Source organism: Equus caballus, chromosome 2, assembly GCF_041296265.1.
Source record: "Equus caballus isolate H_3958 breed thoroughbred chromosome 2, TB-T2T, whole genome shotgun sequence".
Taxonomy (NCBI): domain Eukaryota; kingdom Metazoa; phylum Chordata; class Mammalia; order Perissodactyla; family Equidae; genus Equus; species Equus caballus.
This window is the reverse complement of record NC_091685.1, coordinates 113,540,396-113,565,264: the sequence shown is the minus strand read 5'-3', so window position 1 is coordinate 113,565,264 and position 24,869 is coordinate 113,540,396. Positions and strand designations below refer to the sequence as shown.

Here is a 24,869-nt window from a genome sequence, read left to right as displayed (position 1 = left end):
TAAATTATCCATAGGGATTTCAATCTGTACCTGAAAAAAATAAAAGCGAGTTCCAGACTTTTTTATTACCCGCTCAAGTTCTATTCATTCCTTTCGTATTCACCAGTCTTCCTTTTCCTTCAGCAACCTATCGGCTAAACTAGATTAAGAGAACACAAGCAAGTCTAGGATGAATTCATTCATTCTTTCATTCATTCATTCATTCATTTACCACAAACTTATCGTGCCTATGTCAGGCTTTCTGCTAAGCTCTGGTATGCAGTCTTATAATCTAGCGGAAAAGGACATACATTAAACTAGCCAACAAGAAAAATAAATGTATGAATAAAAACTGTGAGAAGTGCTTGAAATACTCTTTCTCGTTGCTTTTTATGCTTTGGATATTATTGGATAACTATTGTTAGTTAAGATACAATTGACATATATGAGTTATAGGTGGACAACATAATGATTCAATATATGTACATATTGCCAAATGATCACCCCAGTAAGTCTGGTTAACATCCATCACCACACATGGTTACAAAATTTTTTTTCTTGTGATGAGAGCTTTTAAGATCTATTCTCTTAGCAACTTACAAATATGCAATACAGTATTATTAACTATAGTCACCATGCTGTACATTACATCCCCAGGACTTATTTATTTTATAATTGGAAGTTTGTACCTTCTGACCACCTTCACCCATTTCACCCATCTCCCACCCCTCCCTGCCCCTGGCAACTGCTAATCTGCTCTCTGTAACTATGATTTCTGTTTATATAGATTCCACAGATAAGTGAGATCATATGATATTTGTCTTACTCTATCTGACTTATTTCACTCAATGCAGTTGCCTCTGAGTCCATCTACAGGGTCGAAAATGGCAGGATTTACTTCTTTTTTATGGCTGTATAATATTCTATTGTATATATACTGCATTTTCTTTTAGATATTATTTTTATCACATATTATGTGCCTATACTTTTATTAATATTTTAACCTTCACTTTGCCATCTGTAAAATAAACAGTAAGAAATTATTGTGTAGAAAAGAGAAACCATGGAAGGAGCACTAGCTGATCTGGGTTCTGGTTTCAGCTTTGGCACTAATTAGCAATATGGTTTGAATAAGAAATTAAAATTTTACTCTCAGTTTTCTAAATTGCAAAAGTAGACAGCTGTCTAAAATCCCAGAACAAATATTCTCTTTGTTATTCTAAGAATAAGTATATCTTTACATTAATTTTCACATGTTTAAATGCTGGAATTATCATTCTATTGGAGCATTTTTATGTTGTTGCATCTATTTCTTTCGACCTATCAATCCACGATACTACAAGTCTCTTGAAGGCAGACTCCCGAGCGCCCTTCATCTTGTGTTCCCGGATACTCAATCCCTGTTTTGTTGAACATTGAAAGTATTTTTAAACTATCTTTGCGATGGCTCATATTCCAAGATGGCTTTTCATTGTATTTCCTGGCTTGCCCAATTGAAAACAGGACTGAAACTTTTTTCTGGGTACAGTGAAAAGAATAATGAGTGTTTTTACAAAGGTAAACTTTTATCGAACAAGGGCTACGCTTGGTTGGTCTTTTCACATGTGGAACAATTGTCATGTCTTTAATTTTGTGTCCAGCAGATGGCACCATTACCTCAAATAAACTCCCATCCTAGGAAAAAACGGTAGAAGATAATGCACACATTTAAAACTAAGAAGATGTCGTTAATATCCAAGAGAACATAACACAAATATTCAGACCTATACAGTTAATGCAAAGGGAAATGGTTTAAGAAGTGTTTATCTTTTTGAAAAATTTCTCCAAATTTTCAGTTTGTAATTCTTTGCAACCACTCCAGGAAATAAAGACTAGATAGAAAGAAACAAATAAACACAAACTGGGAGGTTATTTCAGCAGGAAAGGCTCCTTCAAGGTCAGGAGATGTTCCAAGATGCTTTTGGCTGCATCCTCACTCCACAATTTATAAAAATAATCATGAAAGGAATACAAATCATCAATTACCCCTTTTCCTAAGTTGTCCCTTGTCTTTGTTATACTTTGGTAGCTCACACTATTGAGAACTCTGAAACAGCCGTGCATTAGGCATTGCTGAAAATTAGAGAAGAAAAACAAGGACACGCTGATACTTCCTAAATTTAACTTGAGAAAATTAATGTTCAAAGTTTTCTTGGCATTGAAAGCCTTGATTCATAATCATAACATCCTCCTTCCTGAAAATTGTTATGTTCCTTTTCCCAATGGAGCGATCAACAGTTTTTCTTTCCTTTTAAAATCTGAAGTGAACAAATATTTACTCACAATTTCTTGAAATGTCAATTGTTTTTCTTTGATTTTTCAAAAATCTCCTTACTGCCTTTCTTTTTTATTATGTGAAACTAGACTATCTGAGATGTTAACTATTTATAACATTTAACTATGATAGGTTCACCATTCTTCTAGTCAATTTTCCAAACAATGGATTTTATTAGCTGATTAAAATTAACTAATATGAAAGAAAATAGGATTTCTTGATATATTATGAGTAGTATGATAGTATATTATATTAATATATTGTAATAACTTCTCATTTTATTCAATTAGGTCAAATTAATGACTTGGGGAAAGCACATAAACGTTATTTATTTTCCCTTAAATAGATCTGGAATACAGCATCCCTACTTAAGAGATTTAAGAATTACCCTCAGAAGCTATTTATATAGAGAGATTTTTATCATTCTAGCATGCTTTCAATGAAATAATTAATAAGGATTAACATCTAAAAAGTATAAGAGTGGAAATGACAGCAATTTGCTAATTTTTAAATTCTGTAATTTAATAATGATGTTCAAAGAAAGGAATAAAATGCTCTAGTCTCAAAAGTGTAGCCAGTCATGACCTCCCTAAAATTTCCAAGAGATCAACTCTTCCTGCTCACCCGCCGACCCACTCACCCCCTTCCACTTCCATGTCTGGAACCATCATCTTGAGTAAATAAAGAACAGAGGGAAGAAAAGTCAAGAATGAGGGCCTTGGCATAGGACAAGGAACCATGCAATCTTATCTTGAAAATTCCATCAAAATAGACTGGGGATCTCTGTGGTCATCAGTGTGCAGCGTAGTTACAGGATTGAGGTTTCTTTAATCATTTCATAGTCATCCGAGGAGGGGTTTACTGGTGAGAGGTGTTTTAAAGCAGTTTGGTCTCTCTTTTGATACTAGGTACTCTGTCAGACTCATCCATGTCAGTGTATGTGCTTTATATTTTCCTTCGGAATCTTACGTTTTCCTGATGATTTTTTTCAGCGTTGATTTGTTCTGAAAATAAACGCATCCTCCTGGGTCCAGTGCTTTAGAGAATCAGCATGGAGCTCATAGAAAAAGAGAACTTTCCTGTCTTCTGCCTTCTACTCTTCTATGAGTGTTCAATGGTAAATGTAAAGTGGTGGGAATTCAGTGCGTCTGCCACATGCGAGCAGTTACCTGGAGGGGGAGCAGGTAGAGGAAGACGCCGGAAAGAGCACTGGGAAATGTGGGGAGAGCCTAGACAAATTTTGTGGGCCAAAGAGAATTCTGGTGGTTGACGTGTTTTCTCAAACGATTTTAAAAGTTAATTCACATTGCTCCTGGGAGTAAATTCTACCCTCGTTTCATCTCCTCCTCAGATGTCTTAAAAATTATTTTTCTTTCTTCCCCTGTCACTGATCTGTGATGAAGCAATAGTAAGGCTTTTATGATTTTACGAATAATGTGGTAACGATAGGAACTAAGGTTGTTTTTACATTTCTGGTTTTAAAAAGCAAGTAAGTTATTTCAACACAGAGGACTTACTTTAAAATAATAATTGAAAAAACCTTATATCTGGGATATGCCACATTTGATTAAAAATCTTAGCCTGTAAATAAAAATCTGGTCCATTTAAATGTATCTTGCTTAGAGGCGCATGCCTTCAAATGGGGCTGTTTTGTAGTTCACCTTGTATTTCACTGCTTGCGAACTCTGTGAGCAAACAGTTTGTTCACAGGGTGAAACACATATTTATGGTCCTGAATAAACTGCTCAGATTCAAAAACTATTTGTGTGACAGTGCTAGACACAGGAATTCTGAAGCCAAATGGGATGTTTGTAGCCTCCATTTGCATATCAATGCCCAGGCTCCCCTTTAGGAATACTGCTGCTTCATGACAATGCTGTTGTCTGAGGTCTGGGGGAAAGAAAACCCATAAAAGTTGGGACTCACTTTTCAATGCCCTCGATTCTTTTCTTGTGCTTTGGAAAACTGTGAAACAGGGTCACCAAGTTCCATTCTGCATAGTTTTATTATGTTTTCAATGAAGCGATTGAACCTGCACAGAACCCAGACGGACAGACATCACAAGGCCACTTTGTGGAAAGGCAGCCTAGCTTCTTTAGAACGTTGACGCTGAAGCTCCTCTCCTGTGTTTCAGGGGTTTGGGGCCGGTGCACTGCTCCCTTAGTTTAAAGAACCAAAACCCTTAGGCAAAATACTTAGAACCCTTTTGCCTGGAGAAAAAGTACAAAATAAAGGGTTCTTTCAGCTATAGAAAACCCAACCTAAGAATGTAATAGTTATTTGAAAACCAGGCCATGGATACTGAGGAATTTTATAAGGCGATCTCATTTTCTACCTGGCTGCCAACCCGATGCCTGTCAGTCCTTATGTTTGAAATGGAATCACACAGAATCTGTTCACAGTTTTGCTGAAGTTTGGTTTGGAGAAAGTTATTTCTTACTTTTTTTCTGTCTGACAACCCTGTTGTCTTCTTGATGGGAATTTTAGTAGAAAGTTTTACCTTATATTTTAGAATGAGGTCGATTTAGTTAATTGCAAAGCTCTAAAGAAACATAGATAAAAAGAAGGGGTGTTTCCGTATTATCGCCTTTACCACTATGGCACATTTGAGAACACCCTGTGAGAGACCTCACGTGTCAAGCTCAGCAGTCTCTCTTCTTCGCAGTTTGACTTGTGATATGTTTTTCCACACGACTACACTGTATTGTGTTGTAAAAAATTCTTTTTCAAACCCACTCCCTTTTAACTACCACGCGTATTGTTTTGCTTTTCGGTTTTGTCATTAATTTACTCTTTCTATGTAATCCAGACATAGTTCTCCTGAATATTCTTTCATAGCTGTCTCAAGAATGACTTACACCCGATAAAATTGCTTTGAATGTAGGTAGTGCTGGGTTAACAGTATTTCAATTGCTTTGTGCAGAGCTCTGAACAATTTCCTGATTCACCGCCTGTTAACTATCTTCCTCCTTCTTCTCAGCTTCCGAGGAAGAAAACCAAAAGTCTATTTGATGAAAGAAGCTCTTCTGATCATTGGTCACTTGGTGATCTGGTACTAAAGCAATGTCATCGCCCTTGTGGAGAACATCAGTGGCTTCACTATCCTTGATTTTTACATAAAATTGCTATTACAGACCCTTTTCTGTTTTCTTATATTCTTGTCTGGTATCGCCCTGCTCTTCCACCGCCTCCCAAATTGTACCTACAACCCTATTCCTTTCTTTCTAATTTGGTTTTCTCAGTGTTTTCAACTGCCTTTAGGTCTTCACTACTATAATTATGTAGATAACTCCAAAAATGACCCGAATTCCATTTCAATAGCTAAGTCCTCCATTTCATATTTCCATTTGTAGCTATACTTATTACAAACTTGATAAGTCTAAAACTAAATACTGTAGATTATTTTCCTGTGGTGGTTTTATTTTCCTATGTCCAAAAATTCGTTGGCACTCTTCTCTTCAAAAGAATGTGTGCTGAGTTTAATAATCCCTTCTAATGAATAGAATGTGGTAGAAGTGACGTGTGACTTCTGAGGCTACATCATAAAAGGCTTCTTTGTCACTCACTCCGGGAGAAACTAGCCACCATGATGTGAGGACAGTCTTTATACACCATGTGGAGAGGAGCGTGCCGGCCATGTGTATCTTGGAAATGGGTCTTCCAGCTTCAGTCAAGCCTTTAGATGGCAGCCGCAGCTGACGTCTGTCTGACTGACTGCAACCACATGGGAGACCCTGAGCCAGAATCACCAAGCTAAATTGTACATGAGTTTCCAGCTTACAGAAACGGTCTGAGATTCTAAATATTGTTATTTTATGTCACAGACTTTTGGGGTAATTGGTTATGTAGCAATAGATAGCGATTCCACCGCTCTTCCAACATTCACCTCTTTTCCTGTATCTGAAGAAATTTTAAGTCTCGTGGCTTCTTACTTTGAAGTGATCTTGGTATCTGACCCTTCCTAGAGACATGATTGCCAAGTTACCCGCAATTTAGCTCAGATTCTCACCTTCCAGATGGCTGAAATGTTTAGCCTCTTAACCAGCCTCCCCGATTCTCTTCTTTCAGTCTCCATAATGTACCTATAGAAGATTATTTTTATCCGAAACACATGGATGCCATTCATTTCCTTTGCTCAAAAAGACTTTAGAGTTTTCCCTTATGCCTTCAAGATAAAACATTGTATTTGTTAGTGTAGTATATTATATTCTTGTTCAAGACTATTCACTCCTCCTCCTTTCCCTTGATTTTGCCTTGATCTCATTTTGTGACTTGCTTTGACCTTGTGGCGGGTGGAGTGCCCTCCCACCCTTTGATATTGGGCTTGGCCATGTGACTCACTTTGGCAATAAAGTCATAGCAGACAAGATACAGAAGCGTGAAATACACTTAGCTATTGGGCTTGCCAAATTGCACTTCTGCCATTCTTGCAAGAGGCACATGGCTCAGCTAGACTGCTGGTCCAGGGAGGATGAAAGAAATGTGAAGCGTACGTGAGCCCAACACAGCCAGACCAGTAGCTCGAGGCACGGTTACCTACCCATGCCCAGTCTAGGTCAGTCAATGGCCAGCCAACCCAGTGCCAATAAACAATTGTTGTTTTAAGCCACTGAGTTTTTGGAGTGGTTTATCATGCAGTAAACTCTGTTACCTTAACTCCATCTTATGTTTTCAACATATCATTTTTTCTGTTCAACGTAACTCCATTACTCCCTGTCTGTTCTGTGTTCACTAAACACACTTGCCCCGTCCCATTGACACAACTTTTCCATTTTTACACCTATCCTTTAAGGTCCTTTACTGATAACTAATATTTATTAAGTTACGAGTAACATTAAGCTGTTATATTATCACTTTTATGATAGCCGATAGAATATTATTATTTTCACTTTAAAGATAGGAAAGCTGCAGCTTAAAAAGATTTTAAAACTTGTCCAAATTCACGTGGTAAGTAAATCAAGAACAAGATTTGAACTCGAGGCTTTGTGATGAAAAAATCAATTACTGATAACTAAGATTATATATTCCTGTTTCAGCCCCAGTGCCTTCTTTCTGACAACTCCAGTCCGTAGATATGCTAACTGTTTTCAACTCCAAATGCACTTAACATTCCCAGCACTAATCATTTTCGTAGTCATATTGAGATTTTTCTTCAGCATTATAGTTAACATTGCACACTGCAAACTTTTATTCTATTCAACCCTTGCAACTTCTTTTTGAAGAATGCGTAATTATTTTCTCCATGAGAAAAAGGGGAATCAAGGGTTGAACAATTTGGTCTGGGTCATTTAGCTCTATATGGTGGAGCTGAAAGAGAGCTGTTATGGGCTGAATCGCATGCCCCCCAAATTCAAATGTTGAAGGCCTAACCCTCAATGTGATGGTACTTGGACACGGGGCCTTTTGTGAGGTCATTAAGGTTAATAAGGTCATAAGGGTGGGGCCCTAATCCCCCAGGACTGGTGTCCGTATAAGAAGAGGAAGAGACACCAGAGAGTCTCTGTGTGTGCAGAGGAAAGGCATGTGAGGACACTGGGAAAAGGTGGCTGTCTCTAAGCCAAGAAGAGCGGTCCCACCAGAAACCAACCCTGCTGTCACCTTGATCTTGGACTTCGAGCCTCCAGAACTGCAAGAAAATCAATTTCTGTTGTTTAAGCCCCCAAGTCTGTGATATTTTGTTTTGGCAGCCAAGCAGACTAATGCAAGAGCTAAGCTTTTTACTCCCAGTGTCTTTGTCCTTAGCTTCTTACTTCTGTTCCACACTATGTTTGTCATTAACTATCTGAGGACAGTGACAATATCCTTGTTTCCCGCACCTTATATTATTTGTAGAGTAGATCCTTAAATATGTCATAGGCTCACAGCAGGTTTAAAAGTGGAAAAGTCTAAAATGTCAATGTCTCTTGCTTTAAAGCTGAACAGCTCAGATCCAGTGAGTTCCTAAGACTTGGCCAAGAAGGCTCTGCAGTTAGTGAAGCACAGAGACTCGAATCCAGGACCCACCTCCAGCCCCTGGGATACAGGTTTTCATTACTTCACTGGAGGACACAGAAATTGAATGCGTCACTCTCACTGCTATTACCATCTCTTATTTTATTTTATTTTTTTTGAGAAAGATTAGCCCTGAGCTAACATCTGCCACCAATGCTCCTCTTTTTTTCTTTTTTTGCTGAGGAAGATTGGCCCTGAGCTAACATCCATGCCTATCTTCCTCTACTTTATATGTGGGATGCCTGCCACAGCATGGCTTGATAAGCGGTGTGTATGTCTGTACCTGGGATCCAAACCAGGAAACCCCAGGCTGCTGAAGCGGAGCGTGCAAACTTAACTACTGTGCCACCGGACCAGCCTATACCATCTCTTATTTTTAACAATATTACCTGAACTCCATATGCCCAAACTCCATAGAAATGAACAATTGAAACTAGATCCTAATTAGAATAAGAAAGATTGATACCATATGATATACCAAAAAGAAAATAGAAATCCAGTATTCTCAAGGAATGTGACAAAGCAAATATATTTAGCAAACATATTCTTTTGTTTCTTATTGACTTATTAAGTGAAAAATTTTAAAATGTTATATTTGTGTGTGAGAGTGAAAAAATGTAAACATATTCTTGTGGTTAACCTAATTGTTGTTGTCTTTATTTTCCAGAAGGAAAACTCAAACTCAGGGGCTCAAGGACATGTCAAAGGCACAGACATATGTTCCTGCATTGATCAAATCAGGCTGTGCAGGTGGTTCGCTGCTCTGTGGTAGGTGTAAATGACTGGAGTTGGAACGGAAACTATCAAAACTAACCCCATAAAAATGATGAGAGGATCTTTTGCTATTATCAAGAGCTATTTTAAATGCTAAATCAAAAGGATGCCAACTGGTGGCCTTGTTGCTAGTCTCAGTAGAGAAGGAAATGATTAAATTAACATGAAGCTTCAAATCCATTCCCACTCGGTGGAGAGGTCTGAAATTGATCCTCGTGGTAGCGTGTGAGAACTTGCACAGCTGTGGCTGGCGGTGCTTTTGTCTAATGGATAAACAACACTCACTAGTTGATAGTGCTGTCTCTCATTTTTACTCAGTTTTCCATCCCAAATTTAGACCAATGTGTTAGATCACAAAATTTCAGGCTCTTTTTGCCTTATTTCAAAGGTGAATGCGAATCATGTGGATGTAAAATCACCCAAAACTCGGTCTGCAGAAAGGTGGCCTGGTGTGGTGGAAGGGGCATGAGAAGGGGACGCCGAGGGCTAGGATCCAGCCAAGTTGTGTCCCTTGGTACTTTCTGTGGCCCGTAAAGAGTCCCTTAGCTTTATGGAGCCTGTTTTCCTCATCTGGACGCTGTTCATAATGAAGTCCTTGCTTACTTCAGAGCAATGGGGTGAAAGCAAACTAAGAATATCGTTCGCATTGGTATGATCCTTTGTAGTTCACAAAATCCTGACTGCTTTTGCTTCTCATAAAAAATGCAATAGTTAAGAAATGCAGTAATTTATTTTTTCAATTTCAGTGATAGGCTCAGAGGTTTTATGTGCTCAAGGTAAGGAATTGAGAATAGAGGCTCCTTGTCCTACTTGTTAGATCACGCTCTCTGGCTAAAAGTGCACATGAGTGCTGTGCATGTGACGGGGAAGTGTTAGGCCATGACATCTCTGATTTTTAAAATAGTCTGTTGACAATCTAAATAATAATATTGGACTTAATTTTAAGAGTATGTAATGTAACTTATGTTTTTACTTACTCCAATTTTGGTGTGGGTAGGTTACTGAATTTCTGTTTCATTTTCCTCATTGATAAATTGGGGATGAAAATAAGCAGTAAATGAAAGTTGGTGATAATTAAATGTATTAAATCATGTAAATGCTTAGAACTTAACATATGGCAAAGATTCAATAAACATAATCATTATTATTTTTGCAATTGGATAAAGAAAAATTACACGTGGTTAGGATGGGTTTTAACCCTGGGAAACCACTTGGAACCGAAGAATCACTTCCTGGTGGTTTCGTGAGGTTGTGTTTACAATCCTGCGGCTGCTCCTTGTTTGCTGTGAAGACAGCCTGATGTAGGGGACAGTGGTAGCTCGCTGGATAAAGTGCCCAGAGGTTAAGGTCCCCACTGCATTTTGTCACTGACTTTTTAACCTGTTCACTTTCTATCAGAGCCTTGATTTCTTTGTACACAGAATAAAAACACTTGGGTTTTTGTTCTTGCCTCATTTAAGATTTGTGCGATGGTAGGTTCCCTTACTAAACAAGGAGGCAATGTGCTAGGGGTTAAGGAGATGAAGATTAAAAAGAGATAACCCTTGACCTCACAGATCTTAAAGTCTAGTAAAGGGAGGCAAATCTGTAAAGAGAGAATTAGAAGAAAGTGTTATATATACACAAGAATTGAGATGTGTGCAAACTGTAGCAGTGACATAAGGAGAAGGAATGACGGCTCCTTTTCGATAAACTGGTGTGGGGATAAGTTCAGTGTTGGTTTCTGAGAAAGTGACATTTGAGATGAGTCTTGAAGAGCAAGGATGTAAAGGAAAGGCCTTATAAACAAGGGACCAGCACGTACAAGTTTACAAAGACTTAAAAGTCAAGACCTACAATGTTGGAATTCTGCAGATACGTATTTACAATGTTTTCTTAATAATTCACCAAACCAAATCCAGAAATTAAAAATAAATTAGAGAGATCAGAGAGAAAGAAGAGGGGACCCAAGATGAGATAAATTTCAGGGTGATTAATGCACTTAATTGTTTTTATTTATTTACGTTTTAAAATTTTTTGCTGAAAGAAATGTCCATTGGATTTCTGATATTTTTCCTAAGACACATTTAAAACTATGATCACAATAACCAATATTTAATAAGAAATGACCTTTGTTAGTTGATATGGATATTTAAAAATTAGAAATATGTTTTGTCATATAGCACTTTACAGCCTCACTGGGGAAAGAAGATATGCGGACTTAAATACACAAACTACACATGCACACATACTGGAATTTACTGAATATCAAATCAATAACAAGAGTTTGTTGAGGTTTGGAAGAGGCATAATCAGTTTAGGCATCCTGAAGGAGCTGGGCGTTGAAGGATGTGGCACATTTCAGTTTCAGTAAAAGGGAAAAGAGAGCAGAGGAGAGCCATGCACAATGTGCACAGAGGTTGGAAAGTACAGTGTGTGGGGTATTTTTGATTTGGTCAAAAAACCTGTTTGTACAGGAGTAGTGGGAGAGTCAAGGCCATCTTAATCTATCCGTGGTCTTTAAATGCCCCACTAACACGTTATTCAGACGTTCTCCTGTAAAATAGTGGGGAATCATGGTTGCTTTCGGAGAAGTGAGCACATGAACGCCTCAGTAGTAGGTTCTTTTAAAAAATTAACTGAGTGCTTCTAGATATGCATAAGGATCACTCTCTTATAAACGAATCTTTTAAGAATACATTCACTGTTAATTCCAGCAAGAGTGTTGTATATTTAAATGTTACTCGTTACTGATTCATACAGATGTAACACTATAATCCGGCTTTTATACTTTTTAAGGCACAAGGTCAGTGATGTCAGTGTCCGTTACACGTTCTGCGCTTATTCAGGGTGAAAACTTCCCTGCCTAATTGGTTGGTGAGGTGGTCAAAATGAAATAGACAACATAGAAGTAACATTATCCGAACTGTATAAATTTCCTTTAATCTTTCCTTCCAAGTACTGAATGATTTGCTTAGTACCATCGTTCAACACATATCATCAATATTTATCATTAATTCAATATATATCCCCATTATATTCAGCTAGGTGCTAAGGATTCAGAGATGAATCAGGCTTGACCTCAAAGAGACATGTACTTGGATAAAACATAAGATAGATGCACTGGGTTCTTGGGAGAGTGAAGGAAGGAATGGCTGTTCTACCATATTTTTGTACGGTGACTTCACTGTGGGTGGGGTAATTGACTGAGTCATCTCTTGCTACTTCTCCTCACACCCAGACGAAGCAGACACCTTGCTGACCTCCAAAGTGACCTGTTTGCAGTCTGCAGGGAGTGCTTCATTGTGTCACCTCAGTGTGGCAAAGTCTTAGGCATTTCTCAACAAGCTATACATTTGTGCACACTACTTTGCCTCCAAGTCTGTCCACCCAAAGGTAGTGTCCTCCGTAGAAGAGAGGTGATAGTAACTGCAGAAGAATTTAGGAGACTCCAAAGAATGGGGAGAGAAGTTTAAAGAGCACTTTCCCCCTTCCCACTGGGAATCCTGGGAGACAGCTCAGTATGTCTAAGCAGAGACGGCTGGGATGGTCCCACGGTCTTCCAGGCCAAGCAGGGGCTATGAAAGAGACTGGGAGTCAGGTGAGGAGACAGTGAATGCAGGCTTGATGGGGGTGACCACGAGGGAACTTTTGACATCCCAGAAGATGCTGGTGAGATATGATGCCAATGACCAAAAACCATGGAACTAAGCTGGTAACATTTTTTTTTAAATGTGTGCCTAAATATGTAGCTTTGAAATATTGTAGCTGCTATGTAGATCACGGGATCGAATGTCTTCTCTCTCAGCCTTCTCTATTAAGAAATTCTGTCTCTGTCCTCTTTACATTCCTACTCCTCACTTAAATCTTTCTCATGACACTTTTCCGGGAGATTATAGCGAGTAACTAATGCTACTTGTTCTGTCTTCTTTATGAGATTGCACTCTTCTTGTCGGATTGTGTCACGTTTGTCTTGTTATGTCCCCATTCCTTGCACGGCCTCTTGTACTTCTCATGTGGCCGGAACTTTGTTTATAATGTGTTATAAAATTAACTTACCTGTAAAGAAAATACCATTTAGCTTGTATTCCAGAAAAGATCCTTTCATACACCACATTGTAGGACAAGGTGATATCACATAGCTCTTCTTTCTCACCGACGTGAATGAGTTCTTACGCAAACAAGACACTTAACCAGAGGACAAGGAATATTAGGAAAATTCTGCCAGTTACATAATGATAGTTTTGCGGAGAACTTACCCTGCTTTCTGTACTGCAGATGATGCAGTCTTATAGCTACAAATAGGCGTTAAGGTGTTATGTCTTCAGAATGCCATTTTCCTTGTCCGTTGTTACAGAAGTCTCTGATGAAAGGGCACTGTTTTAGAGAATATGTAGGTCTGCCGTGAAGATTCAGATTTCCATTCATAAAAATACTTGTGTGTGGAAGACTCTGGCTGTGACTCCTGAATACACATTAAGAAAATGAGCAGAGAAACTTTAGTATGAAATCTATAATCCTAAGAATTTGCTTCTTATCCTGATCCTGGCTTCATTACAGGGATTATTGGAGTAGTATTTGTCCTTCCTTTGTCGCTGTTTATTTTATTCCACTCTCACAAGATTGACATTGTCTAATTTATTCATTTCTGTTATGAGACTTGAAAAAATCACTGAACTATTGCTTTAAGCTTTCCTTATTTTGGTTCCCAACATCTCCATGCGTCTGTATGGAGCTGTTCCACGAACTGGCCACCTCGTACTGGAAAAGACGAGGTATTGAGTCTTTCACGCATATAGCCATACGTTAAAATAGGGAGTTTTTTGTTGTAATTAAAAGTAACTATAACTATGAGGATATAATTATGAAATAAATATTGGAGAGTCTGCTTGAGAAAATAGAAACTACTTACCCTGTTAAAAATAATTTTTATATGTTTTGAATTGTGAAACATTCATAATGAACATGTATTTTTACAATAAATTTATTACGTGAAGAAGAAATATATTCATGTCTAATTAAGTATATGATGAACAAGATTTTGTTTACTTTGCTGAGGAAGATTCTCCCTGAGCTAACGTCTGTTGCCAATCTTCCTTGTATTTTTTTTTTGCTTGAGGAAGATTAGCCCTGTGCCAATCTTCCTCTACTTTATATGTGAGTCCCCGCCACAGCGTGGCTGATGGGTAGTGTAGGTCCACACCTGGGATCCAAACCTGCAAACCCAGGCCACCAAAGCAGAATGCAACAAACTTAACCACTACACCACGGGACTGGCCCTGACAAACCAGAATTTTTATATTCTGGAACTAAAAGTCTTGCTGTTTTACATTTTGTGTATGTTTATATATTTCATATAAATATATACATTTATAGAAATATAAAATGTATTTTATATTTCTCCCTATACATATACTTACATATTTATATTCATTTTCCAAAGTATTTGCATTTTAGAATTATCTAATACTTTAAAGGTAGTGATAATTAACTTATTAAAAAACAAAAACAAATTAATAGAACAATAGCACAAAAAACTCTCCAGTCTGAGAATGCATTGGCCATTTATAAACTTACTTTTTTTTTTTTTTTTGGTGAGGAAGATTCTCCCTGAGCTAACATCTGTTGCCAATCTTCCTCTTTTTTTTTTCTCTTGAGGAAGATTAGCCCTGAGCTAACGTCTGTGCCAGTCTTCCTCTATTTTGTATGTGGGTTGCCGCCATAGCATAGCTGATGAGTGGTGTAGGTCTCTGCCTGGGATCTGAACCCGTGAACCCTGGGCTACCAAAGCAGAGCACACCAAAGTTAACTACTATGCCATGGGCCTGGCCCTGTATACTTACCTTTTAAGCCTTTCTTAACCTACATCCCACAGCATCAGGCTAAGCAAGCAAGAGAAGCACTTTGGATGGAAGCAAATGTCTTTGCAGTTCTTACAAATTTCTATTCCCATTACTACAGATGTAGTAAGAATGGAGTGTATTTTTAATTTCTTTTAGGATCACAGCTATATTTTCCTTCTCATAGCTAATGGTAATATTTTATCACTATTGGGAATTAAAGTCCAAAAAGAAGGAGAAAAAAATAGTCTTCAATGAATGTGATTAAGCTTGCATTTAAAAAGAATCGGAAAAGAAGAAAGCAGGAACACCTTACTTTTTCTTTTGAACTGCGTTTCACACCCCAAATGCTAATAGCAAACAAAGAGTAGAGAGTCACATGAAAAAACTGTAAAGGGTAATTCAATACAGGAACTTGCATAGAATTATTTTCCATTAGCTAATCAAAATCTTCATTAATGTAAATGAAATCTATTTTAGCTTCGAGGAATGTCGTTGATTCTTTAAGAGGTCTAAAAGAATAACGAACAAATGTATAAGAATAGTAATATGATGGTAATGTGTAATAATTATACATCGACCTAATTGCACAATATAGTACAAAGTGTAATCAGTACAGTGAAGAGCAATTTAGTAATCATTAAAAATCCTTAGGTGTTTCCTTCACGGTCCAGTGATACAAAGCAAATGTACATTTTATACCGATGATAGTCATCACTTTAAAATTGATTTTAAGCTTATCTTATGGCGTACAAAAATTATCTGGTGTTGATTTTGAATACCTTTTAAATATGAAAATGCTTTGGTGTTATATTATATATGATTTACTTAAGTTACATGCTCTAACCTTCCACAACTCAGCCTGATGCTTTTTTTTCCTTACAAACCAAAATGTGCTTTGAGTAAAATCCTTCAGTAGCTGATATATCTCTTTTTGGTGATATATCCTAAAGATGTGCTAATTCCAGCATAAGGGTGAGGAGACAAGACTCTTAATCACTAAACCACAAAATCTTTTATGGAGTTGAATAACCTCCAGGTGCTATTTTCTTGAGTCTTGTAAACTCATGTAAACATATTTCAGACAATAGCTGTTTTTTCCCTTTAATGACATCATTTTTACCTTTTAGAGGTTTACAAATGGCAAACTAAATAAAATAATGTCTTTTTTTGTACTCCAATAGCACTAAAAATGAACAGCAGCCTCTTTGCTAAGCTTGTCTACCAGCTTTCTGGGCATGTTTCACTTAAATGATTCCTTGTCTTCAAGAAGACACACATTCATAGTCTGCATGCGATCAGGCCAGTGGTCACTTATAATGCTGTGGCATAGATTTGAGTGGGGAGAAAATGTTGTTCTATCTGTCAGCACTTCTCAAACTTTTGTGTGCATGTGAATGACCTGGGGATCTTGGTATAACACAGCTCGTGATTCAGTAGGGCTGGGTGGGGCCCAAGAGGCCAGCTTTCTAACCAGCCTCAGGTGGGCCAGGGTTGCTGGTCCAGGAGCCTCACTTTGTGTGCCAGGCAGGTGCTATGCAATGTATTTTCATCTTTTCTCCTGAGTTAAATGAAAGCTCTTGAGGGAAGAGACCTAACATATCTTTATCTTTCCCCAGCAGGACCAGCACAGCACTCGTATCTAGTGGGTGTCTGATAAATACATGCTGCTCGCCAGAAGGAACATCAAGAGTAGAAGCCCATTGCTCTCTGGTGACTTTTGTTTTCTTTCAGAATGCATAAACAGGGGGCCTGCTCTCCACGTGTAAACTGATCTGGTGCAATTCAGGTGAGTGGTACTGTGAGAGCAGCAAGATGAAATTAAAAGGCTATACTGGAAGTCACGGAACCAGATGACAAATTTACAGTTAGTTATTTTCGCCTATTCTCTGCTTTCCCTGTCTAGATAGAATATATTCTAGGACTGGTGCCTTCTTCAACTCATGCAAATAAAAGTGCAGCATGGTCCAAAGTACTGGAGTCATGAGAAGGTAAGGGGGAAACAGCAGGCTGAGGACAATGCCTTGAAAGTTCCATCTAATTTGAAAACATCATAGATACTCAAGCAGAACTACACCTGCATTGCTTTCACCTAATCCTCCTCTCTTCTAAGATGTGAAATTGTTTGTCCCCGAGGCAATTCATCCATGTTATTTCTCACTTAAAATTGCTCCTAAACATTTTTGGATACTGAAAAAGTCAAAAGTCTATAGCTGTTTTCTTTTGCTCCTCTATCGCTAGGCATCCGTTTTCAAATGTGCAAGATGAAGCCATCCTGTGAGACACTTGGGCAACTTGACTTTCCCGTGTGATGGGTGGGGAACTCCGCTTAACGTGTCAACAGACTTTTACACTCTGTGCTTAGGAAGTCATTGTTAGTTTATTTTCTAGTATTCCATGTAAGTAATGGCTTGGCTAAATGAGAAGAACGGTTGAAAGGATATTAGCATCAAATCCAAACAGAGAGAGATTAAACAACCTTCCCAAGGTCATTGACAAATAGGTACCAGATCTCATCTCCAAATCCGCAAGTGACTTCACCAAGTTAGCTCATTCTTTCTTCCTAGACATCTTATTTTCCAGGAAGTAGTGGAGGTCTATGCAACTTTTGAAAATAAGAAATAGATTTTATTGTCAGATCTAAGACTAGAAAAGCATGGGTTATACTGTTAAAAATATGACAACTTATAGCAGAGTTTAAAATTGACTTCTAGCTATGTTTAGAACCCTAAGGAGATAATGGTAAGTCAGTCTTCTTTGGAAATATGTCATCATTTACAGGCAGAAAATGGTTCTCCATTCTAAAGAATAGCTCTCTGTAGGATTTGCTGAGTTTTCTATAGCTAGAGTTACTATACAAAATAAATGACATCTCAGAACATACTGTTGTCTTTGGTTTCAAATAATATATTTTATTATGTTTTTTCATTCCTGGCTACCATAGGGACAGAAAGAAAACCTCTCTTTAAAAAACTAGTGGCTGAAAAACAAATATTTGTGGTGCAATAAATTTGGAGTGCAAGATATCTTTCTTGGCTTCAGGTACTTTCCCAATGCTTATCTTTATTAAACATGAATGATTTGAAAATATAAAGTTTCTTGGAAGGATAATGTCATGGGCCAAAAAGAATGGAAACACAAAAGCTGCAACACGTTTCTGGTAATGGGCCTCTTTCTGAGAAACTTGCTTTGTCTTCTCAGCTTCCTTTCTTGAACCAGCCCACCCTGGCAATGCTAAACCAAGTAGTCTTCTCTTTATTGGTTTAAATGGGGAAACCAAAAGACACAAAGCTTAATGAACTTGTCTTTTTTAAAAAGCTTTTGTAGAAACCATGGTTTAAAAAGCAATATGAACCAGGCAGAAGACAACGTTGACTTCAATGTGTTATGTGTTAATCTGTTAGAAATACAGTAGTACGTTTAGTGGCAGAATATTAGGAAAATATGTCTTTAGATGCTGGATCATTGATGTTTTTATTTTATATTCCTTTTATACACTTTCTTCAATCGACATTCATTACCTTTTTATAAAAACAGCAAGAACAGTTTGTAAAATATTAAATATTTTTACATTATGTGTATTTTATTTACAAATATTTAAAAAATTATCCATAATTATATTAACAAACAGTGACACCTAAGTCTTGAGGGGCACAAAGGGAAGTCTTGATGGGCAGCCAGAGTAGAAAACTCCCACTAAATCGTAGCTTTGGCGCAACCCCAGCAGTTTGGAGGGTGCTATCTCCTTCCTCCTGTTCACCTCCCTGTCCCAGCTGAGCACTGAATGTCCCGGGGCAGTGTTGCTGGTCAGCAGCCTTGAGCCTAAGCACAGTGGTCATTTGCATTGTTTCTCAGTTCTCACCATTCTCCTCCCTTCCGATATCACCAGGCTGGCTCACCTCCCCAGTCTTCCCTCACAATTACTGCCATATCACACAAACTGACTTCTCTGCCTCCAGGCTTTCATTCCATCAACACGTCTCTGTTATATCACCAGATTAATCTTCTCCAAATATTTCTTTACCACGTCACACTTCTGCTAAAGAATTCCACAAAGGCTCTATTTCTTGTTTTTTATTTTTCCAAGTTTAAATTCTTTTCATATTCTCTAGTTATGCTATAATTGGTTACCAAATTATTTCTCTGAGTTCATAGTCTACTGTTCACCACGTCTCAATTCGAGTCAAGCAACTCCTCTCTCTTTCTCCTACGTAAATCAGGCACAATTCCACATCTCAACTCTTATTTGTTTGTTCTGCTATATACACATATCTTCCTCTTTTCAATCTACTCAAATACTAATGACCCTTTGATCTGGCCCGATTCCCATTACCTCTGCAAACCCTGACAGACAAGTCCAACCTGCAGAGAGCTCTCTCTTACTGATTCTCACTTGCTCATGTAATAAGAAGATTAAAAAAAATTCTATTCAAAGCCAGACTAGAACCACTCTTCACATACCAGACAAGTGGCATTTTCATGTAAGGGGAGGTGATTCTTTCTTTAGGGAAATAACTTGACGGGCTCTTGACTGGGAATAGTGAGGCTTCCCTGAAGCATGGGTTAGAAAAGGAGTGCCAAATTGTTCTTCAAAATTAAAGGGTAGATATATGGATTATCTGAGATTAGGTTTAAGAGAGAGCAGGAAGTTTGGAAATACTGGAGGGGAAGAGACAGCAAGAGAGTCTGAGGAAATGTAGCTAAGTCAATGGTTCTAAGGAAGCATGGACAATGGGAGGTTACCCATGCCTGGGACCAAAGACTATAGCCATTTAGGTTTAAATTAGTGTCTGTCCTATGCTGTAAACCCCACCTTCCACTATCTCAGATCTTTAGGAAAACTCTGTCCTGTGTCAGTCGTATTCTGGAGGAGTGAAGGAATTGGAGCCGTGGCCAGTGGGGAGCAAAGGTGTGCAGACCAAGGGCAGCAGCTGCAGGGGTGAGATGCCAAGGGTCAATTGTTAGGGAATAGAATCAGAAAACTGAAGCTAAAGGAAACTAGGGGAAAACGCCTCACCAGTAATTCTCAGCTATTGGAGTGGTTAGTGGGTTTTTCATAATATGTGAGAAAAAGCAAAGTTACTGAGTTGAAATATCAACCGGGAGGGGATATTATTTTCCCTGTACTGACTAGGGAATAATCCTAGGAATTTGCATGTCTAGCTGTTAGGATTATGGTTCATAGAGTTTGAATAAATCACGAGCTAGGACTCGTCTATTGTTGTCTTTCTCTGTGTGTTGCACAACCAGATAAGTTATATAAAGAAAGGGGAAAGGTTATTTTCTTCAACTTACAGTCAATGCTTGTTTTGGATATGATAAATTCAATCGTGATATATGTAAATTGTCAGTAGTCATTTAAGATATTTGAAGGCTTATAATTCCTACCATTATGAAGTTAGTCTGTCACTTTAAAACTATGGTTTAGGGCAGGAAGATAAAATATATGATTTTGTCTATTTAGGAAAAACTAGTTGTCCTAGGATAATAGTATAACTTTTATCTAGCCAGAAAAGGCAGTCTCAATGAATACATGTCTGTTAGTGAGATCGCTTTCAAACTTTCAGAAAGTGAAATCAGAGCTGCCGATGGTTGGGAAAACCTTTGTTGTTTGAGCATGATGGAAGAAATGTCACACACTTTAAGTTTAACTCCTATGTTTTCTCAAGGCCTCCAAAAAGTTTAATTGGAAAAGTGAGACTTTTCACAAAAACTAATTTGATGAGTGAATCTGAAGAAGTCAGGTGTGAAAGAGATAATAGACTTCAGAGAGTTGTGCTCACGGATGTCAGAATGAGGCAGTCAGGAGCAGGTAAACTGGAGTTAGGAGTTTTTAGCATCATTCAAAAAGTAATATTTCTCAGAAAATTCCATTTGAATGTGATGTCTATGATAACTTGGTCACAACCAACGTATTCCCTGAAACTATTAATGTGTTTGAAGTGCTCAAAACAAAGAATATCATCCACTTACTGTATTCATTGTCTGGAGACTGACAATCATGTTGTGTCGAGGAGCACAAATTGTCACAATACAAAAATACTAACTAGTCACTAAGCACCAATAAAATTAATGCCCACTCAAATATCCCTCCTTTTGTAACACCAGTATTTGTGTTAGTCAACATCTGTGTCAGTCAGGGCCTAGAAGATTATCAGATGCTTGTGTTATCCAACAACACAATTCAGTTTCCTTGAAAAGTGAAAGTGCAAGAGTCAAGCTTTACAGAGTGGTCGGGACCTGCCTGACCCTCATAGGCAGTCAGCAGGTCATGCGGCTTAGATCAGAGGAGAGAAGCAAAATGGTGCATGATGGGCTTTCAACAGGGACTGGTCTGAGAACCAGATTAGAGGTGAATCTGGAAAATAAAAATGAGCCTCTTTGCATGTGTGATATGAAATTTAAATTTGAAAAATAGAATGTGCCATAACACAATTTTCTTAGAAAAGGTATTTCTTACACAAATCAGTGAACACCTGATTCATTGTTGATTTGTCCTATTGCAAAGTTGCAATTATAACATGAATTTTAAAGATACAAATTAAATCAATTTAATTTCATAATTTATAGTTTTAATTTTCCAGGCTAAAGGCTAATTGATCTCTTTTCATGATGTAATATAAAATTCTCCGTCCCTATTTTGGGTGGACTCACTTAGAATGATCTTTTTTTGCGTCGCCAATTGTCCTTGAATTCGCTTTCGCACTTTTTTGTTTTAGTTTTTTTCCTAAAGCATTATTAAGATAAGTGTTGAGCAAGAATAATAAAAATAATCCCTTCATGATTAAAAAGGTGGCATGTTACGTATTCTTTATAATTACTCAATCAAAATAGAAAGCAACACAGTAAGTTTCATGTTTGAGCTATGAGTCAGAATGCGTGAGTTTCAATCCATCATTTTTTTGTTTAGTTATTCTCTAAGTGAGTATTTACTAAGTGTCAGGTAGTCCTTGGTGATGGCCTTACAACAGTGAGCCAGCACAGTCCTACCCGGCTCTTCTTCTTCATGCTCTTGGGCAAATCACCCAGCCTCTTTAACACTGTTCTACAGAGAAATGAAGGAGATCTTTAAGTTGCTATCTGACTTTAACTTTCTGTAATCCAGTGATTCTCAAATGGTGCACCTTTAACTCTGATGGGAATCCTATGCTGAAATAGGAGGACTATGAAAGGACAGTATGGCCTCCCGTTCTCCCAGAGCCCTTTCTCTGGATACGGGGAATGAAATTTATTTGTTTTTTCTCTTAGCTACTGCTTTTTAGCACATGATTCTGACACCTTAACAATTTCTGTACTGTGTTAAATTTTATTATTCCTGGCAGGCCATTATTAGTATATTTCTCTTAATTAACTTTTCACCTAGTTATAAGCATGTGGACATGGGGGCATGAATATGCAAATACAGAAATATACAAATATCATGTTTAGTAGTACCTGCTTCATCCCATATATTTCATCTGTTTGTTCATTCATTCATTTATTCAAGACTTTTAAAAAATGTCTTTTATGTGTTATGCACAGCACAGAGTATGTATCAGTGAAAATAAAAATAATGGCATATAACCATAATGGTCATTAACATTTTTTGAGATTTCCATACATTACATCTTATCATTCTCACAACAACACGTGTGGTTGGCATTGCTTGTATGCCCCTTCTACAGATAGAGACACACAGAGAGGAACTTGCTAATAAGGTGTGGAACTGGCGCTTGAATCTAGACCTTGAGACTGGAGAGCAATGTGGTCTGTGCCCTCAGGAGGACACAGCTAAGTATAAAGAGGCAGCCACAAAACAGACAACATAATGCACGATCATTTAAGTAATGGCCCTAACAAAGTACCACAAACTGGGCGTCTTACAACAGAACACACACACAGATGTTTGCACATAACATTTGCTCATTGTTCAACCTTGTGCTCAACTGAATCAAATTGTTTATCTAAACACATTTGGAAAGACTATAGAAAATATTCCAAGGCTGCCAAGAAAGATTTCTAAAGCATCAATAATATGTGAGGTGTTATAAAACCTCAAACATGAGAGTGGTTGTTAATCAACACATTTAAAAATATCTCAATTTGGCAGAGAGAAATAGCCCAAACACTCCACAGAGACTGGCAAATTCAATTTGGGGAGGTATAAGTGAGGGAAGAAAATAATTATCAGTTGAATATACTTTCAGATGGGATAATAAATTGGCTAATTTGGAACATCATGCTGAAACTATTGTGTTATCTTCAGTTTTTAAGTAGTGAACTTTTAAGGAGGACATTGAAGCCTATCATGCCTAGGGTATGCTGTCATGGGGATCAAAGAGATGAGATTATAAAAACCAAAATGTCCAGCAAAGAGTAGCCAGTTTACCTGTTAAAGCCATGGGATATGAGGACTCATTGCTTTTTTTCAGTCAGGTTATCCTCTTGGAAAGAACACAGTGGTGGCACCATCTCTGCAAGCAAAGGTCAAGAAATTTGTCTCTAGATGTCACAAGAAAATCAGAATAAGTGCATATTGCCGTATTCCAAACTGTGACCCCAGGAAGTCAACGGACAGCCCAACTGCTGCCACTGCCCACAGGAGGCAGTTGGTACAGAGATGACACTGAAGGGGACAAGACTGCGAGCTACATTACCAACAAAGTCTTGACTCACAGAATGATATTTGCTTCTGGTTGCCAATTGGACTTCTGGCTCTCCTTAACCAGCTTGTTAATGGGAGTTTTTGTCAAAAAGAGCACTGAGTAGGGGAGTGAATGATGTGTGAAGCTAGAAATTGTAAAGAAAAAGCAATACAGTTCAGTAGCGAGAGTGCAGATTTAGACTAGCATCTGGGTCTGAGATCCCACTTCTGAGCGACAGCCAGGAGCAAGTTCCTTTCTCTCTCTGAGCCCGTGTGTTCTCATCGATAGACTGGGGATAGTACTACCTTGTGGGGGTGTTGCTACAATTAAGTAAACTATGCATTTACAATGCTTAATACTTGGAAGGCATGCAATAAGTGCTAACTACTATTACTATTATTAATCTGTTGGAAATGAAAAACTCAAAGCATTTCTCTATTACTTATTGTGGAATAGTACTGACGTCTTTTCATAATTTAAGTCCATATTTCAGAGTAAAAAAGACATGATGATTGATATTTACTGGTTTGACTTATAAAGTAAGAGTGACTTTTTACCTTAACTGACACACATTTGATTAGAAGCTTGGTCCTTCAACTTTAAAAATATAAAGTAATAATATTGAAACCGTAGAAGTAAATCCTAGCAGCTGCTTGAGGAATAATTTCAAATTGTGCAAGATCACAAATGAGAAGACTAGCTATCACTTGGATGACTGTGTGTCAGATTCTGCTCCTGCGACCTTTACATCCGGTAACTCACTCAAATGAAGTATGAGCGTAATTAATTTGATAAGCCACTGTTGGGGAACTCCAGTAAACATATTTGATGAGTTGAAAGGCGTGGTCTGAGTTCTGTGTTTGTTCAACCTGGGAGTTTGTTACTAGATCTGGGGTTGTCAAATTTATTCTGTAAATGAACAGATGGCAAATATTTTGGGCTGAGTGGGTCCTATAGTCTGTTTAACTACTTAACTTTGCTATTGAAATGCAAAAGCTACTTTACATAAACAAGTAGATGTGACTCTGTTCTAATAAAATTTTATTTGGGGACATTGAAATTTGAATTTTATATAACTTTAAATACCACAAAATATTCTTTTGATTTGTTTTCAACCATTTGGAAATATTAAAACAATTCTAATTGGAGAGCTGTAACAAAATAGGCAGCCAGTGGGCCAGATTTGGTGCTGGGGCCATCAATTGACAAATCCTGTGTTACGTGAGCAAGTATGTGAAATAACCATTTGTGGAAAAGACTTCGCATTGCATCACTGGAAATAGCACAGCTTCCTTCCTTGAATGTCAGCCTTTTTCTTTATGTTTGTAATCTTGAAACTTATGGAACTGCTTCCTGTATCCAGTTAGA

At 37.8% G+C, this 24,869-nt stretch overlaps 1 long non-coding RNA gene across 1 annotated transcript; it reads left to right on the top strand.

Moving 5' to 3' along the window:
* The first annotated feature begins 5,839 nt into the window (after nt 1-5,839).
* LOC102150305 (uncharacterized) lies at nt 5,840-24,340 on the top strand. The gene is made up of 5 exons (XR_289921.4): nt 5,840-6,081; nt 8,952-9,052; nt 16,497-16,666; nt 16,784-16,868; nt 23,289-24,340. It is a non-coding gene; the product is annotated as an uncharacterized lncRNA (long non-coding RNA).
* Nucleotides 24,341-24,869: the final 529 nt, after the last annotated feature.